Source organism: Oncorhynchus mykiss, chromosome 4, assembly GCF_013265735.2.
Source record: "Oncorhynchus mykiss isolate Arlee chromosome 4, USDA_OmykA_1.1, whole genome shotgun sequence".
Lineage (NCBI taxonomy): Eukaryota > Metazoa > Chordata > Actinopteri > Salmoniformes > Salmonidae > Oncorhynchus > Oncorhynchus mykiss.
The window spans coordinates 11,693,677-11,711,859 of record NC_048568.1 but is presented as its reverse complement, the minus strand read 5'-3'; positions in this window follow the sequence as shown (position 1 = coordinate 11,711,859).

Sequence of the window (18,183 nt, the reverse complement as noted above, 5' to 3'; positions counted from 1 at the left end):
TTTTACCTTGTCAGCTTGGGGATTTGATCTTGTAACCTCCCAGTTTGCTAGTCCAACACTCTAACCACTAGGCTACCTGCCCTCCCAGTTGAATGATGAGCCAGGGGTCAATGGCTTGATCAAGAGGGACTTAGACTGGTTGTCAACCAACTTCCAAAAGCATCTGATCATCATAGATTCTACATCCAAACTATGCCTAAAGGACAAGTGTTTTCTCCGTTTGCAGTTTGAAGCCAGAGTCAGATGTAAAATGTGTCTCCCGAGGTTTGAGCGCCATGTCCATAGTCTTCCCAACGCAATATTTTTATGAACAGATTATAGTCTTCACAGTCATGAGAATGATCTAAATCCACATTTGTAAACAGATTCTACAGCAAAAACATAATTGTTTTCTTGTCATCAGTTATGCATTTGATGAAAACATACCAGAAAGTAAATTGCATTAAATTGAGTCATTTTGTATTTGTGTTAGGCCATCTGGCCGTGTGTTTTATCGGCCATTGTTAGGATTAATGTAGTGACAGGGTCAGTCTTACATATGCACAGAAGCCAGAACGTCATTAGTTTAAGGCTATTTTGGCAAAGAAACCCCCAAAAAAGGCTCATTTCATTTACAAAAGTGTTGGTAACACAAAGGTTTAATGTACTGGAAAACACAAAATACGTTTTACGAGCTGTAAAATGTTGTAATGTACCGTGCCATATATATTAATGAATTTTGATGCAGAACTTCAACAAGCTTAATCTTAACCAAGGTTATAAAACATAAACAACACTGTAGCTAATCAGCCTAAACTCTATCCGGCCACTGTATGATATAGGAAAGGATTTTTGGTATTAAATGCTCCAAAATTCACTGCACAGTATCACAGGATATACTGTTCTGATTAGGGATAATGGAAGTCACTGACAAATATCGACAGTCATATTCTAACTCAAAAGAAGTTTAACACAAGTCAACAATGATCTACAATTTGGCATCACAGTAACTGTCAAACCCACACTGCCAACATTGTTCAATTGCGTCTAGAATAGAATTTAAGGCTTCCATCTTTCCAGACGTAATTCCAAGTATTATTTGTGTTGTTACTGTTGTTCTTTTATCGGAACTTGGGGGTTATTTGTGTTCACTCACAAAGAAATAGATGGCCAACGAGGCAATGACTTCAGCATTCAAACCCAGACACAGAGACAGCCCCACAAGCATAAATTAAAACTGTGCAGTGCTGTACATTCTCTTGAGTGAAGCAATCAGCAGCTTAAATCGACAAAAATACTAATAAAAGAAACTGATTAATTAACACTTCTTGGATAAGTACTTAAGAGCTATTGCCAACTGGTGTTGAGTAAAAATGAAAAACACAATCATAATGGTAGCATGTTACGGTTGGACCATAAATGGTGGTAAATCAGATGACGTGAGTAGATTTGGATTCTGTCAAAGACTACAGGTCAATTGAACCACTCGTATTATGTTTAATGATCCTAACGTTTGGAACAATAGACCTTTCCGCACAAAGTAATGAAGACAAATCAATGAGGAAAAATAGGGTCCAAAAATCAATTGATGGTGCATTTTTCTTTGTTTACTTTCCATGTGCAAACCCAGCCAGTTAGTCCTAAATGTTCAAACTCCTTCTCCTTTGCTTCTATGGAAAAAATGTTGCTTTATAGCGTGCCTTTTAAACGTCCACGTCCTGTAATCGTGCATCCAACTATAACTTTTAAGATGTCATTAAATATTGATGTTGTTTTTATGACATACTTTTATGAGGTCTGCACTTGGGGGACATTCCACCAGATGAATTTCACCCCCCTATTAGAATCCTGGAGTTACTGAAAATCTGCAACCCTTTCTTCTTGCTCAGATCTATAAAACAATGAGATTGTGTTCACCTCCTCTTAACCCTGTAATTCTACAGTATTTAAGCAAGGAAATGTATCTAAAATGAAATGTTCCCCCCCCCCAAAAAGAATGACTTTCTATATACTGTGTAGTAGTAGTCATCAACTCGTCACTATTTAACTACTAATAATATATGATTTAACTACTGTACTGTATGTGTGCAAGTGCATGCGATGTCTATACAATTGTTGAGCAAATATGCAGCATGGTTGGTGCTGCTGCTTGGAGTGACGGAAGAGTTGGATCAGGATTTGAACAGAAGGATCGAAGTTCCACATAAATGGAGACATAAATCTAGGCGCAGAACACTGTCCCATCCATGTTCCCTTTTGGAGAACAGCTTCAATAAAAGTAAACTTTCCATGGAAACCAAACTTCCCAAACAAACCCAAAAACCATGTTACCTGTTAAACGCCGGAGCAACGGCAGGCGTCTTTCCTCACCATTCTCTGTGTGACTAATATACTTCCGATCTAGTTGTACCTTGAAAGAGCATTCCCAGATCCTTCCTACAGTGCATTTGGAAAGTATTCAGACCCCTGGATTTTTTTTACAGATTTTGTTACATTACAGCCTTATTCTAAAATGGATTAAGTAGTTTTTTCCCCACATCAATCTACACACAATACCTCATTATGACAAAGCAAAAACAGGTTATTAGATTTGTTTTTCAAATTTACAATAAAAAAAAACTGAAATATCACATTTACATAAGTATTCAGACCCTTTACTCAGTACTTTGTTGAAGCACCTATGGCAGCGATTACAACCTCAAGTCTTCTTGGGTATGATGCTACAAGCTTTGCACATCTGTATTTGGGGAGTTTCTCTCATTCTTCTATTCAGATCCTCTCAAGCTCTGTCAGGTTGGATGGGGAGCGTCGCTGCACAGCTATTTTCAGTTCTCTCCAGAGATGGTCGATTGGGTTCAAGTCCGGGCTCTGGCTGGGCTACTCAAGGACATTAAGACTTATCCTGAAGCCACTCCTACGGTGTCTTGGCTGTTTCCTTAGGGTCGTTGTCCTGTTGGAAAGTGAACCTTTGCCCCAGTCTGAGCTCTTGAGCGTTCTAAAGCAGGTTTTCATTAAGGATCTCTCTGTACTTTGCTCTGTTCATTTCTCTCTCGATCCTGACTAGTCTCCCTGCCACTGAAAAACATCCCCACAGCATGATGCTGCCACCACCATGCTTCACCGTAGGGATGGTGCCAGGTTTCCTCCAAATGTGACACTTGGTATTCAGGCCAAAGAGTTCAGAGCAGAGAATCTTGTTTCTCATGGTCTGAGAGTCTTCAGGTGGCTTTTGGCAAACTCCAAGAGGGATGTCATGTGTCTTTTACTGAGGAGTGCCTTTTGTCTGGCCACTCTACCATAAAGGCCTTATTGATGGAGTGCTGCAGAGATGGTTGTCTGATGGAGTGCTGCTGCAATGGTTGTCCTTCTGGAATGTTCTCCCATCTCCACCTCCCTGACCAAGGCCCTTCTCCCCTGATTGCTCAGTTTGACCAGCCAGCTCTAGGGAGAGTCTTGGCGGTTCCAAACTTATTCCATATCAGAATGATGGTGGCCACTGTGCTCTTGTGAACCTTCAATGCTGTAGAAATGTTTTGGTACCCTTCCTCAGATCTGTGCCTCGACACAATCCTGTGATGGAGCTCTACGGACAACTCCTTCGACCTCATGGCTTGGTTTTTGAAGTTTGACATACACTGTCAACTGTGGGACCTTATATAGACAGGTGTGTGCCTTTCCAAATCACGTCCAATATATTGAATTTACCACAGGTGGACTCCAATCAAGTTGTCGAAACATCTCAAGGATGATCAATGGAAACAGGATGCTTCAATGGAAACAGGACATTTCTAGGGTCTGTATACTTATGTAAATACGTTTTTCCCTGAATGCACTGTATATTGCCACATCACATCAGTGTTTTACCTTTCCATTTAACCACACACAGTTCATTTCTTGATGTGATTATTTTGAAATGTGAAAGGTCTTTGACAACCACAAGAGAACTATTCCTGAAAAGTGAAAAGTGCATAAATGGTACAAGTCTATTAAAGACGTAGATTACAGCAGCGCCAGTGCAAACTCAGAGAAAGTGGGGTGTGCATGTGGTAGAAAGACACACACACAGACACATTAAGCCATTATCACCTATGAGATTACTAGTACTACAGCGACGAATGCCCACATTTCAGGCACACTACCGCGCCTACTGCTGGTTGGACAGTACCGCACTGACTACCATTTCGCATGCCGTTATTGCCTTTTGCCCTCCCTAGTGTAATCATCAGTAATGAAAGATATATTTTAATAGACTCTCCTGAGATGTGGAATTGTTGTGACTGGGGACCAACTTATTTTGGTCTGGACCAGAAGGTCCAGGTTTGATGTGAGTATTTTTATTACATAACAGGACACAGATTTTCCACTAAAATCTGTCAGCAGTGAATGAGAAAATGTCTGCCTGGCCACATCCATCAGAGGGAAGATTCCAGATTGGGGGTCTTGCCAGATCACTAATTCTGACCATATGTGACAAAGCTGGAGCCTATGAGACAGAGTGACTAAATCTTCAACAGCAGCAGAAGGAAGGGTCACATTCTCTAACAAAGGGGATATGACTGGTCAGCCATTGTTAGGATTAAATCATGACTGGTCAGCCATTGTTAGGATTAAATCATGACTGGTCAGCCATTGTTAGGATTAAATCGCCATTCATGTTTTGCTTTTCTTCACCGTACTTAACCTTATATTGTCTAGAATCTATCACACAAATACTAGCCATATAACCCCCATTTTACATTTGCATGCTACAAAGGTGAACAGTTATTAAAACAAAAATAACTAACAGAGATTAAAAAAACTTATTTGATTATAGATCCAGTGGTACTCATTGGCCTAAACCCAACCAAGTTTCTGAAATTACCGCCTTATTCGTTATCCATTAACATGTGAATGAATCTATGCTTCAGGGTGGTCTGGGTGGGTATGACACATCCACATCTACTTCTTTCTGTCCATTTTGGAATAATGGACACTTTCCATACAATGAACAGTTTCCTCAAGTGATTTACTGAGTGGAAATGTAAACATTGACTGTGCCCAATATCCCTGCCATATGTAGGACTTTTAAAGCATAAAGATATTGAGACAAACGTACATGCCGTTTAAGTAACATTAAAGTGTCCAGTCAGTAAAATAAAAACAGGGCTATGAGGCTGAACAGATGCCTCAAATTACGGACCCTTCTGGAGCACACTTTCACATTTCTACTTCCTGCCCATCTAGACAATGATATATGGAAGTAGATTTGCAGTTGAGTGTTTTTTCATCATTAAGCTTCCCCCTCAGAGTTTTCCATTGAACCACTGCCAGCTCTGAAGCCTTCACGAACATTCAGGAGAGAGAAAGCATTCCATGTGCTGTAGTGCCAGAAAAGGAAAGAAAAATAAATGTACTTTTGTACAGAGATCCAACTGTATGTAGGCAATGCAATTGAACTCATGTTTTGACCCCATTTACAAGTTTGTTATCACAGTACCACCTGTCAAGTCCTCCAGTTGTCTGACAGTTTAAGGTTGGTTTTAATGTACAGTTGAAGTCTGAATTTTACATACACCTTAGCCAGGTACATTTAAACTCAGTTTTTCACAATTCCTGACATTTAATCCTAGTAAATATTCCCCGTTTTAGGTCAGTTAGGATCACCACTTTATTTTAAGAATGTGAAATGTCAGAATAATAGTAGAGAGAATGATTTATTTCAGCTTTTATTTCTTTCATCACATTCCCAGTAGGTCAGAAGTTTACATACACTCAATTAGTATTTGGTAGCATTGCCTTTAAATTGTTTAACTTGGGTCAAACGTTTCAGGTAGCCTTCCACAAGCTTCCCACAATAACTTTGGCCCATTCCTCCTGTCAGAGCTGGTGTAACTGAGTCAGGTTTGTAGGCCTCCTTGCTCGCACACACTTTTTCAGTTCTTCCCACAAATGTTCTATAGGACTGAGGTCAGGGCTTTGTGATGGCCACTCCAATACCTTGACTTTGTTGTCCTTAAGCCATTTTGCCACAACTTTGGAAGTATGCTTGGGGTCATTGTCCATTTGGAAGACCCATTTGCGACCAAGCTTTAACTTCCTGACTGATGTCTTGAGATGATGCTTCTATATATCCACATAAATTTCCTGCCTCATGATGCCATCCATTTTGTGAAGTGCATCAGTCCCTCCTGCAGCAAAGAACCCCCACAACATGATGCTGCCACCCCCGTGCTTCACGGTTGGGATGGTGTTCTTCAGCTTGCAAGCCTCCCCTTTTTTCCTCCATATAAAATGATGGCCATTATGGCCAAACAGTTCTATTTTTGTTTCTTCAGACCAGAGGACATTTTTCCAAAAAGTACGATCTTTGTCCCCATGTGCAGTTGCAAACCGTAGTCTGGATTTTTATGGAGGTTTTGGAGCAGTGGCTTCTTCCTTGCTGAGCGGCCTTTCAGGTTATGTCGATACAGGACTCATTTTACTGTGGATATAGATACCTTTGTACCTGTTTCCTCCAGTATCTTCACAAGGTACTTTTCTGTTGTTCTGGGATTGATTGCACTTTTTGCACCGAGGTATGTTCATCTCTAGGAGACAGAACACATCTCCTTCCTGAGCGGTATGACGGCTGTGTGGTCCCGTGGTGTTTATACTTGCATACTATTGTTTGTACAGATGAACATGGTACCTTCAGGCATTTGGAAATTGCTCCCAAGGATGAACCAGACTTGTGGAGGTCTACAAATTATTTTCTGAGGTTTTGGCTGATTTCTTTTGATTTGATCAGAGGCACTGAGTTTGAAGGTGGGCCTTGAAATACATCCACAGGAATACCTCCAATTGACTCAAATTACGTCAATTAGCCTAGCAGAAGCTTCCAAAACAATGACATCATTTTAGAGTGGCCTTATATTGTCCCCAGCACAAGCTGCACCTGCGTAATGGTCATGCTGTTTAATCAGATTATTGATGTGTCACACTTGTCAGGTGGATGGATTATCTTGGCAAAGGAGAAATACGCACTAGCAGAGATGTATACACATTTGTGCACAACATTTGAGAGAAATAAGCTTTAATGCACATGGAAAATGCCTGGGATATTTTATTTCAGCTCATGAAACATGGCACCAACACTTTACACTGAAAAAATCTTATTTTGTTTGTCGTTTTTGAGCGAGGATCCCACATGTAAATGGACACTTTCAATCACAAATTGCAGGTTCCATTTTAAATCAGAATTATATACAGTATAAGGAAGAATGACATGCTTAAAATTGTATCTGTCATTACGTAATTGTCACATTCAATTCACAATTTTCTCAAATTCTTTGTTAACTGAATGCAATGTGACTCACCACTCTTATTGGAAATGCTAATATGGTTTTGGCAGACGCACATACATTCCGTTTTTTTTTACCATCTAGCTGTACATTTCTGAAGCAGGTGTAGGGGATGACGCCTGCATAAAAGTACATAGCTAAGGAAGTAGTGCATTGCAGTTGGAAATGTTACACAGTCTGCACCTTTTAAAGATGATTAACTGTTGAAAAGTACAAGAGGTTTTGTAAAAATATCTAATAAAAACAAGGCTTATGGTGTCCATAATAGTACAGCCTTAGTCTCAGGCTGACCTGCTATGGAACAGTCGTATTTCTCATGCCAGTGTCAGGTGCGAGTGCCATGGAAAATGCATGAAGTGCAGACTAGACACCTTTGTTTTGAATTTGCTTACTATGAATCATGTTGACGAATCTATTTAAAGAATCATCTTCAAAATATAGCAAATAGGGTGGTGCAAGGAGCACGCTATTGGTGTGGTTAGACTGTCATTTCTGGTAATTCTGCACTAACCATTGTCAGGAAATTAAGCACATTTTCCAGACAGAACAATAATTATAGATAGTCAACAACCAGAGTGGAAATGGAAAGAAATCAGTTGGCTATGACTTGGAGCTTGCATGTAGGCCACAATACCTTGTTTAAATTGCAGCTGTGGACAATAATACCTCTTTGCCTAGGATCTGTGAGGTCTGATAATCTGTGCATCAGGACTGCAATAAAGATTAACTGGGTGTCTCCATAGGCCACAATAATATTGGGCTCGTGGTGAAGCCCACTGACTTAACCTGTTTGATACGTCTTATATCAACTTAACACAGAGGTCTAAAAGGTCTATTAAAGACATGCTCCGGTACTAAAAAAAGTATTTTTCAAACCTCCAGCTTCAGGCTGTATATGTCAATGTGTAGTTCATAAATGTATAATCTATGAGCAGAATTACTGTCTTGCCTCAATTAGCCACAAAATCCTTAGTTTGAATGCGACAGTTTTCTTGACACAGTTTTCTTTACCTTCACCATTTCCCCTACACTTTCCCCCACGTGGGCCTGTCCACTAGCAATTTGAGTTCTAGCCAATGAGCTTCAGCGCCTTGCATTTGAGTGACAGATAGCAAAAGGCCTGCCCAGCATTATCCAATGAGGCTGCACGACGGGCCCAACGGTTCAGTGGAGACCGCAGAGAGAGAGAGAGAGAGCAATGTCGTTGTGCCGTAATATGCCATTTTCAGTGACAACTTTTGGTTTGTGAGAGCTACTTTCAAAACTACTGGCTAAAAAGTATACAAAAGTATAGGAGAATCTGTTTAAAGAGCTAAATATGATTGACATATAATGTTTATCTTTCCAGTCTTCAATAGGAACCTGCATTCAATGGTTGGTCGGGCCCATCTGAGACAGTTTTAGAATTAGCATCCATGATCTGATTATCGGTGGAAGCTACAAAACACTCTCAAACTCTCTCAAACAGACATCTGAGTTAGATTTGCTGTCTGTTTTCCTCGTCTTTTTCTTTTATCAGTCATCTCTTTGTCAGCCATGGGATGCTTCTTCGCATTCAAGACAGAATGTTTACATTTTGTCCAGGTGCTGGTTTTCACATACAACAATTATATTTCGTTTTTTTGTTGTTGATCAAACCCAGACTTTCCTGGTTGAATTTGGAAATGAATGAAGTCCAAATGTGAGCTTTTCTTTGTGTGAACTGCCTATGTTCTTCACAGTGCAATCCATGGGGTTTGTTCATTTCTTAAAATGATGCTTGCGAGGTCCTCAGAGTCCACATGGTCCATCAACCTTTATTTCCCCTTTCCCAGGCGTCCATCCCTTTATTGCCTTCAACATCAAAGACAGGGAGACATTTCCATAGTACAACATAGACTAAATGTTTTCATCCGACAAATAGCTCAAGTGTTCCTCCATACCTCATATCAGGCCTTACTGTAGGACACATTCTACAGTAACTTTACTTTTAAGAGCTCCACCAGCTAAAATCTCTAATGTAGGTTACGTTGCTATTTTTGTCTTTTAATGTCTTTATAGAACTGAAATAGATGAAATGGATTTGTCTATCTGAAAGTGTTTCGTTGGGTTTTAGTCCGGTCAGTTTTCAGTTGAATAGTGAGTATCTTTTAGATCTTCTAAGATCCAGAGGCTTTTAGTACAAAGTCAACACATAAAATATATAATTGACTTTCCAGGGGACTGCTTTCTCAGCAAAAATCTCCCCTGTAGGACTCGTAATTAATGCCTCAAGGAGAAATCCTAAGCTGAAGGCTGATGACTTTTCAAAACATTTACATCTGCTTGCCTCTATACACGAATACCGGTCAGAACTTTTACATTCATTAAATAAATCAAAACAATGCCTTTGATCAAATTTGTACTTGAGTAGGAAATCTAAAACAAAATATATACTTTGTTTTGTTTTAATCTAACAACAACGTCTAGACAAGAGTTGGCTATAGAGTGATTCCTAGGGATTTTTTGCTGTTTTCTCAGAGCAGCCATAGTTAAATCAAATATTTACAGTAAGTTTCCCAAATGTCACTATCCATTATATTATCAACCATCAGAACCATGCAGGGGGTACAGTAGGTTGATGTTAGAAAGGTATTCAAGTGTTTTATAGGAAGTCTGTTTTGAGGCTGCTTCTTTAATTTAACACGACTTCAGAGGTTTCAACCAAGCCAGACGTGACTTTGGAAGGGTTCTTGTCTCAAGATGATGGACACCCCTTATCAATACCATCTCCAGACAATAACAAAAGGCCTTAGGGAACAGATACCTTAAGCAGACATGAGCTTCCTCCAAAGACTTTTAATCTCCTTGTCCAAAATATTTTAACCCGTGAAGGGAGGATGAGTGTTTAGGGAATGTTCAACTCAGCGCCTGCGTCCTGAGAGGTTCACATCAGGTAACTCAGGCACATTAATGAACAGAAATGTTCTTAAGAGGTTATTAACTAGCGTTTTCCAAAGATTTTAAGCTACAATATGGAACGTTCTGTATTTGTTTTAATGTTCAAAAGATCTAAGTCGCTAGTGGTCATCCAATGTGATTCATCAGTAACAACATGTTGCCTTCAGCCGGCCTGAAAACTACTGTATTTGAGTTTCCAGTCTTTTCTTCTTTTTTTTAACCTTTATTTAACTAGGCAAGTCAGTTAAGAACAAATTCTTATTTACAATGACGGCCTAGGAACAGTGGGTTAACTGCCTGTTCAGGAGCAGAACGACAGATTTTTAACTTGTCAGCTCGGGGATTTCATCTAGCAACCTTTCGGTTACTGGCCCAACGCTCTAACCACTAGGCTACCTATTTGCCGTCTACTTCACACCAGTGGCACAAAATAGCCATGATCATTATTCCACGACAAAGCTCTAGCTAGAAAATATCTTTGAACAAAAATATTGCTTATTTTTCAGTTTTGACAGGGATTAATTGACATTGACGCCTACCAAGCGTGGTGTGTTTCCACCCCCACCATTGTCGAGTATTGTAGCAGAATCAGATCGCTAAGCACAGACTTTAGCAAAGTATCTTTGGCTCTGTTGTCTGTTCCATCATTGTGTTTCCCCTAGCTGGCCAAGAACAATAATGTTTCACCTAATAATAAAGTAGATGCTAGGTGTAGCTAATGCTAGGCATCTATGTGGCTAAGCTGTTAAGGAAAATTAAATATCCAGGATTTTCTTTGAGTAATGATGACATACTTTCCCAATAGATAAGCCTACTGCGCAGATATATCACTATGTTATTCCCCATTTGAGCTGTCTGGCTGAGATGTAGAAAGTCGTATCCCAAAAGCAACACATGTATTGAGTAACATGACATAATATTGAATGACTGGAAACATTCATTCTTCATTGTGCCTAATATCCTCCTTTTCAAATGATCCAAAACGGAATGTATTTTCCCTGGAAATATAAGACTGCTGGTCATCAAAGGCAATTCGGTCATAGGTTTAATCAGGTGTGATAGCTAAAGGGGTAAAGTGTGACACCAATCAGTCCCCCAAGGACAGGAGTTGCCCATCCCAGATCTACATCCGAACAGGAGTCCTTCTGGAACCACATACTCATAGAAAGTGGTTTGCTTTCCCTCCTCCAGTCTATGAGGCTGGTACCCTACGGCCAGCACTTTTAATTAACCATCTTAACCATCGTCCAGCCTTGGAGAATGTGGAGGGCAACAAGATGTGTTAGTCGTCCTCTCGGTTGTGAAAAAGATTTGTATGATGTCAAATCAAAAATGTCCATTATGAGAACAATATGAAACATTGTATCACTGTTATATTTTCAACAGACGTCAACACTACAGTTCTGCGCTGATAGTATTGACACTCCATCGACAAAATACTAATCGTTTTATTCTCTTTCAGCTGTAGATGATTCTACAATAAGTCTCGAAGGTGGAGTGTCTGTGGATTGAAAACGGGAAAGGCACACACCTACATCCCAAAACTTCAGAGAGCAGTGTTGAGAAGAAAGGGATTTCAATTGGGGCTACCAAGGAGAATGACCCTGAGATCAGATGAAGTGCCACCACCAACAATGGCTGAGCTAATACAACTTTGAGGAGATGGCGCACGCAAACACAGGACGCAGTTAGCACGCCTTTGAGCGGGGAGCTTTCCCTTGTGTCCGACTTGGTGGTTCCAGGGAAGGTATGAAAACATACAGTGAGTACTCAGAAATGTTGTTGAGGGTGGCCTACAACCAAACACAAATCATATGTAAATAAGGGAAGTTTGTGTGGGCAACAAGCATATAGGCATCATTATTGTACATTTGAAATGGTTTTAGAATTATTTACTAAACTGTTCTCTTTTATTGGATATCTATGCTCCTGACAATTTTCAATTCAAATTAGCAGACCTACAGGAGGGTACATGACCAGAAATACGGATGGACTACCCGGCTGTAAATACAGAACAAAACAAGTCAGTCAGATTACACAGATCAGGGCCCTCTTTCCCGATAGCGATGGAATTTAGACTTACGAGTCTTTTAACGATGCATCTTTTCTACAACGCTGACGATGTTTACACGCGTTTCCCAAAACACCACGCAGAGAGAACGTTCACTAAGTGCGTCATTGAGTTACGTGTCGATACTGATAAGATCGAAGAAGACAAAAAGGCAGCTCTGCTCTCGGGTCAGCTTCCTCCATTCAAATCTTACCTTAATTTTAACATTAGAATTATTCCACAATAATGACGACGAATCAGCTCCAAGATGCATGCAAATATAAAAGCGGCTTTGGCCATCAATGCACATGTTAGGCTGCACATCATTAAATATATTGTTTTCACTGGCTGTTGGCAAGATGGGACGCTACCGTTCCACATATCCCAGAGAAGTTAACAACTCCGACGCAAAGGATTACTGACACTGCTGATACCGCACCAGGCCCAAATCCGCATCATTCGCATGAAGAAGAGAAACCAATACAGAGGATGGAGGTCTGGGTGCCTTGAGATAATTATTTGGTAAGTGGGTAACCTGCCACTACCATCTGTCCTTTTGGCCAATGTGCAATCATTGGAGAATAAACTGGATGAGCTTCGTGTGAGGCTATCCTACCAACAGGACATTAAAAAGTGTAATATCAGGGCCTCCCGGGTAGCGCAGTGGTTAAGGGCGCTGTACTGCAGCGCCACCTGCGCCACCAGAGACTCTGGGTTCTCGCCCAGGCTCTGTTGCAACCGGCCGCGACTGGGAGGCCCGTGGGGCAATGCACAATTGGCCTAGCGTGGTTAGGGAAGGTTTGGCTGGTAGGGATGAGACAAGATATTAGCTACTAAAACAATTGGATACCATGAAATTGGGGGTAAAATAAAAACTGTAAATCTTATTTTTCACTGAGTCGTGGCTGAACGACGACATTGATAACGTACTGGGTTTTCCATGCATCGGCAAGATTGCCTCCAGTAAGTCTGTGTCTACTTGTCAATAACAGCTGGTGCGTGAAATCTAATATTAAGGAAGTCTCAAGGTTTTGCTCACCTGAGGTAGAGTATCTCATGATAAGCTGTAGACCACACCATTTACAGAGAGAGTTTTCATCTATATTTTTTGTAGCTGTACTGCACTCAACAAGCTGTATAAGGCCATAAAGCAAACAAGAAAATGCTTATCCAGAGGTGGCACTCCTAGTAGGCGGGGCCTTTAATTAATGCAGGGAAACTTAAATCTGTTTTACCTCATTTCTACCAGCATGTCACATGTGCAACCAAAGGGAAAAATACTCTAGACCACATTTACTCCACACACAGAGACTCATGCAAGGCTCTCCCTCGCCCTCCTTTTGGCAAATCTGACCATAATTATATCCTCCTGATTCCTGCTTAAAAGCAAAAACTAAAGCAGGAAGTACCAGTGACTCGCTCAGTACGAAAGTGGTCATAGCACGCAGATGCTAAACTACAGGACTGTTTTGCTTGCACAGGTTGGAATATGTACCGGGATTCATCCGATGGTATTAAAGAGTGTATGACATCACTCACCAACTTCATCAATAAGTGCATCGATGACATTGTCCCCACAGTGACCGTATGTATAAACCCCAACCAGAAGCCATGGATTACAGGCAATTAAGCACTGAGCAAAATGGTAGAGCTTCCGCTTTCAGGGAGCGGGACTCTAACCAGGACACTTATAAGAAACCCTGTATGCCCTCTGACGAACCATCAAACAGGCAAAGCATCAATACAGGACTAAGATTGAATCCTACTACACCAGCTTCGATGCTCGTCGGATGTGGTAGGGCTTGCAAACATTTACGGACTACAATGGGAAGCCCAGCCTCGAGCTGCCCAATGACACGAGCCTACCAGATGAGCTAAATTACTTCTATGCATGCTTCGAGGCAAGCAACACTGAAGCATGCATGACAGCACCAGCTTTTCTGGGCGACTGTTTGATCACCCTCTCCGTAGCCGATGTGAGCAAGACCTTTATTAAACAGATCAACATTTACAAGGCCGCAGGGCCAGACGGATTACTAGGACGTGTACTCAGAGCATGCGCTGACCAACTGACAAGTGTCTTCACTGACATTTTCAACCTGTCCCTGACCAAGTCTGTAACACCTACATTTTTGAAGTAGCACTCCCGTAGCACTCACGTCTGAGGCCATGAAGTGCTTTGAAAGGCTGGTCATGGCTCACATCAACACCATCATCCCGGAAACCCTAGACCCATTTCAATTCACATACAGCCCCAACAGATCCACAGATGAAGCAATCTCTAGTGCACTCCACACTGCCCTTTCACACCAGACAAAAGGACCCCCTCCGTGAGAATACTGTTCATTGACAACAGCTCAACGTTCAACACCATAATGCCCTCAAAGCTCATCACTAAGCTAAGGACCCTGGGACTAAACACCTCCCTTTGCAACTGGATTCTGGATTTCCTGACGGGCCGCTCCCAGGTGGTAAGGATAGGCAACAACACATCTGCCACGCTGATCCTCAACACGGAGGCCCCTCAGGGGTGCGTGCTTAGTCCCCTTCTGTACTCCCTGTTCAACCACGACTGCTTAACAGCTTCTACCCCCAAGACGTAATACTGCTGAACTGGTAATCAAATGGCTACACAGACTATTTGCACCCCCCCTTTTTTTACGCTACTGCTACTCTCTGTTTATTATCTATGTGTAGTCACTTTACCCCTACCACAATTACCTTGACTAACCTGTACCCCTGCAAATTGACTCGGTACTAGTACTTACTATATATAGCCTCTTTATTGTTATTTTATTGTTACTTTTTTATATTTTTGACCTTAGTTTATTTAGTAAATATGTTCTCAACTCTTATTTTTCTGAAAAGTGTATTTTTTGGTTAAGGGCTTGTAAGTAAGCATTTCACAGTAAATTGTATTTTATTTGATTAACCTGCATATCCACTTGTCCTTCAGGCAAAAAAAAAATATGTTGTTTAATGCCAAGAAACTTTATAAAATAAATGTTTATTCTCATACCGTTATTACAGAGAATCAGACAAATGATGCTACCCTCTGCCTATCGGCTACTTAGCTTATTCAAGCCTGTCTCATTATCAAGCTCTTTATCACTTGATTGTTATTCAGAAAATCCTTTCCTGAATCTGCTGATGTTGCACGATAATGTATCGATGTTTGTTTTATCAATCATATTTAAGTTACTGTTTCTGTTTGAAGCACTGGAGTTTACAATCACATACATTATTTTCCATGTGTGTGCGCTTGAAAACTGTTTTCACACACCATAACACCATAACATAGATACGTAATGTTACAGGTCATCGTTCCCTCCTGAGATCTCCATACAACAACAAAAAAGTCTGACAGCAATATCCTGGAGTTTCACAGGATCAAGGTCAATGTGTAATTCAATTGTTAAATTAAGTATATGATACAACAACAAACAACAGTATCATAAATGTGAGGAAAGAAAGGTAGTGTTATGTCACACGATTTTTGCCAAATCTGTGAAGACTCCAAGCATGAGAAAGGGTTTAATCATAGGTTTTTGATTCAACTCATAAATGATATTGAATGTACAGTAGGCCCCCACCCCCCTTTATATCTTAATGTATTAACATGAAGAAAAAGTATCATTCATGGCTTTGTAACAGCTCCAAACAGTTGTCAAGACATGCTATGTGGCACCCTAGTTTATAGAAAGACCCATTTATGGTAGGTATGGTATAGGACACAACACTGACTAATAACTCATTTGCACACCAGTACAGCTTTATGTCCATCATATTTGCCCCTCAAGGTTCCCTGCCATTGTCAACGAAGAGTAAAAGTTCCAGACATTTGACTCAGTTGTGATCCAATCCAATTCCAATGTCAACATCACAAAAATCTAATTGGGTATAAAGATGGGATCAGATCAGGAAAATTCTGTCAGACAGTGCAAACACAATATTATAGAGGCCTCCAGCACCGATACAACGCAATGTGCTGTATCAGGGGAAATATTGAGTGCCTCCAAATGTCTGGCAGGCAGAGACACTACACTATCAGTCTGCTGGCAAAGTCAGTTATCACTGAGACACAGTGGCATCTGTCAGCAGACAGTGAATATAAATGTTTTAACCTGGGGAAGAGCACACACTAACTGATATTTCCACATTTTCATGAGCTTGGCAGTAAATCAAGTGTGGTTGTAAAGATTAATGCGTGAAGGATTTTGCATTTAATACGTCATTTTAAAACTTTTCCCTAATCTACAAAAACAAAATAAATGTAACCCACTAATCCCAAAAATGACGAAACAAATCCATAAATATGGTCTAATGCATTTGAACCATGTACAAATGAGGCTAAAATGATTTGAGTGTTAGGCATTACTAGACAGCAACTTATTTTAGATTGCCGGCAGTCTAAAATAAGTTGCTGTCTAGTAATGCCTAAAACTCAAATCATTTTAGCCTCATTTGTAAACTGCACTATTAGTCAATAAAATGATCTTGTGACATACACTGAGAGTGCCAAAACATTAGGAACACCTTCCTAAAATTTAGCTACAACCCCTTTTGCCCTCAGAACACGGACTCTACAAGGTCTCAAAAGCGTTCCACAGGGATGCTTGCCCATGTTAACTCCAATGCTTCCACAGTTGTGTCAAGTTAGCGGGATGCCCTTTCGGAGGTGGACCATTCTTGATACACATGGGAAACTGTTGAGTGTGTTAAACCCAGCAGCGTTGCAGTTCTTGACACACTCAAACCGGTGCGCCTGGCACCTACTACCATACCCCATTTAACGGCACTTACATCTTTTTTCTTTCCCATTCACCCTCTGAATGACACACATACACAATCCATGTCTCAAGGCGTAAAAATACTTCTTTCACCGGTCTCCTCCCCTTCAGCTACACTGATTGAAGTGGATTTAACAAGTGACATCAATGAGGGATCAGCTTTCACCTGGATTAACTTGGTCAGTCTGTCATGGAAAGAGCAGGTGTTCCTAATTTTTTGTACACTCAGTGTAGCTCTCTTGTGTTTCGTTCCCTAAAAACCAACCAACATTTTTGTCACCCAACAGAAAAAGGGAACTAATGGGTGCTGGCCAAGCAACTCAAGTAGGGTCTTAAAAGACACCCTCTGGATTTTCCTGAGAACAAATAAAACAAGGCGTCGCCACAATGAGTCGCGCCCTAGCGACGGGTGTCTGAAGCCTGACCCTGGTTGCCAGTTGAATGGTGTTTCCTCTGACACATTGGTGCGGCTGGCTTATGGGTTAAGCTGGCAGGTGTTAAGGAGTGGTTAGGAGGGTCTGGAGGACGCATGACTCCACCATCGCCTCCTGAGCCCGTTGGGGAGTTGCAGCGATGAGACAAGACCGAAATTGGGAACAAAAAAGGGGTAAAATTAAAAATAAAAAAAAATTAAAATATATGTTTTAAACTGAACAGAAAAAACTAAGCCTGCAACACAAGTCTGTAAAAAGACAAAATATGTCATTCATGGAAAAACAATATAGTACTTAAAAATCTTCACCACAATGAAAGGAAAGACCACAATGCCTTAGTAACACATATTTTTCTCTGTGGAAAGAGCAGAGCAAATGTTCCTAAGCACACGGCTGCATGTTCATTTTATTTGGAAAACATCTGAATCGTTTTATGCACAGTAATTATTGTGTACAGTTGAATGCCTCACTGTCACATTACCTCGTTCTATATACAACGTTGTAACAATAGCCTTTATTGAATTCCTTATAGTAAACAGGTGTGTGGATTAAGGAAGTTGGTGTTCAATAGATTTTTTTAGCACTTCCAGCGCAGCACCCGTATGTGTTGACAGTCCGAAAGGGAACACAGTTAAATCATAATGGCCGGAACAATTGCTATTGTTGAAGAGGTAAGTCCAGATGAAACTAAC